The sequence below is a fragment of the Pseudorasbora parva genome, chromosome 16 (genome assembly GCF_024679245.1).
Source record: "Pseudorasbora parva isolate DD20220531a chromosome 16, ASM2467924v1, whole genome shotgun sequence".
Taxonomy (NCBI): domain Eukaryota; kingdom Metazoa; phylum Chordata; class Actinopteri; order Cypriniformes; family Gobionidae; genus Pseudorasbora; species Pseudorasbora parva.
This window is the reverse complement of record NC_090187.1, coordinates 1,103,949-1,106,297: the sequence shown is the minus strand read 5'-3', so window position 1 is coordinate 1,106,297 and position 2,349 is coordinate 1,103,949.

Sequence of the window (2,349 nt, the reverse complement as noted above, 5' to 3'; positions counted from 1 at the left end):
AAGAAAATGATAATTATTGAATGCTTAATACGGCCGCCGCTGCACATTATCAGTGTAGGTGTCCGAGCTAAAGCCAGGGTTAAGTTCAGGGGCTCACAGACGTCTGAGGGCTAATTTAGGCCTTCATTTAGACATTAGAGCAAATAACTCACAGCTGTTTATATGACATCATCAGCCACATCTCCATCGCTGTCTATGTCACTTAATAAGCCTTTTGAAAAGTGGGGCCATGGGTAATGTCCTCATATTTCACCCTCTCCTGTAATACCTGTGTGAAAGCAGCAGTCGCACTCGGGTGCACCAAAAGCAGACCAAACAAGCGTACCGAAGAAGAGCTGGTCTCGGTTCGCTTTCAGACGGACTCTGGAGCGGTTCGTTTGCGGAGAGAGCGTGATCCGACCTCCAACAGAACGCAAAAGGACTGATCATTTTTGGACTAAACCAGCTGCGCTGACGTTCTGGGCATGACATTATTACCTGATAGATCGCTGGCAATATTATCGGAAGATGAGCATGTCAGAGTTAAGGATAATTACTGCACGGCTCCGCTTGAAGTGACGAGCGATGCGCTCTCGTCTGCAGTGCATTAGGGCGGTGTTTTCACGTCGCATCCGCGCCTCATTATAGAAATGTATTGTTTGCATACTGTGGTAAACACACACAGTGCAGTAGATTATGGCCAGGGACAAAACCAGCCCGCAGTCGTCTCTCCTTAGTGTTATTATAGTTTGCTGGATTTTCCTCTTCTGTTGGAATTTTCCCACACGTAAATTCTGACCAATCCGCAGTTTAGGAAATACGCCACGGCCAATGGGTGATGTGGATGTTGTCACGTGCCTGAGATTTGGTTCGTTTCAACTGGTTCGGACCAAAGCAATCAGTGTGGTGTGAGAAGAAACCAAAAAAGCTGAAAAATGCAACAGTGTGTAATTGTTTGCCCTTGGTTCGGACCAAATGAACCGAACTAGAGATGTGAAAGCAGCCTTAGAACGTTTTTTTTTTTTTTTTTTTGAGTATGGCCCTGTATGACATCATAAAGGGTGGAGCTCCTTATATGGGCACTTCTCCCGGATGAGCACGCACACACACACACACACATGCACACATACACGGTAAATATTAACACAGCTGAGCTCGTGGAGGCGTGCACTAGGCGGAGCTAAAGAGAACACACACACACACACACATCAACCTGGCGTTGTGTTTTTAGACCACAAGATCAATAATGTCACTAAAGAAGTGTTTAGCTTGTTCATGTCATCTTCATCTTCCCAAATAACTGTGTGTGTGTGTGTGTGTGTGTGTGTGTGTGTGTGTGTGTGTGTGTGTGTGTGTGTTCTCTTTAGCTCCGCCCACTGCACGCCTCCACAAGCTCAGCTGTGTTAACGTATAGCGCACGTGTGTGTGTGTGTGTGTGTATGTGTGTGTGTGTGTGTGTGTGTTTAGCTCAACCCAATGCATGCCTCCACAGACTTGGCTATGTTAAGGTATAGTGTTGTGTGTGTGTGTGTGTGTGTGTGTGTGTGTGTGTGTGTGTGTGTGTGTGTGTGTGTGTGTGTGTGTGTGTGTGTGTGTGTGTGTGTGTGTGTCTTTAGCTCCACCCACTGCACGCCTTCACGAGCTCGGCTGTTTTCTGAAAGAATCGGTTCAGTGTATCTGTCTTTTATAAATATGATAAACTAAAGACTCTTATGAGATATGAAGGATCAACACTATAACAGGAGACTGTGTGTGTGTGTGTGTGTGTGTGTGTGTGGCCTGGTAATCCCTACGTTATGGGGACATTTTTAGGTCCCCATGACGAAAACATCTTATAAATCACACAGGAGGAGTTTTTATGAGAAAGTAAAAATGCAGAATGTTTCCTGTGATGGGTAGGTTTAGGGGCAGTGTGTGTGTGTGTGTGTGTGTGTGTGTGTGTGTGTGTGTGTGTGTGTGTGTGATGGGTAGGTTTAGGGGCAGTGTGTGTGTGTGTGTGTGTGTGTGTGTGTGTGTGTGTGTGGGCAGGTTTTTGTGACATATGAGGACTCAAATGTGTATAATGCCATGGGTATGACACAGGTATTACAGGAGAGGGTGAAATATGAGGACATTACCCATGGCCCCACTTTACAAAAGGCTTATAAATCACACAGGAGGAGTTTTTATGAGAAAGTACAAATGCAGAATGTTTCCTGTGATGGGTAGGGCCAGTGTGTGTGTGTGTGTGTGTGTGTGTGAGTGTGTGTGTGTGACATATGAGGACCCAAATGTGTATAATGCCATGGGTATGACACAGGTATTACAGGAGAGGGTGAAATATGAGGACATTACCCATGGCCCCACTTTACAAAAGGCTTATAAATCACA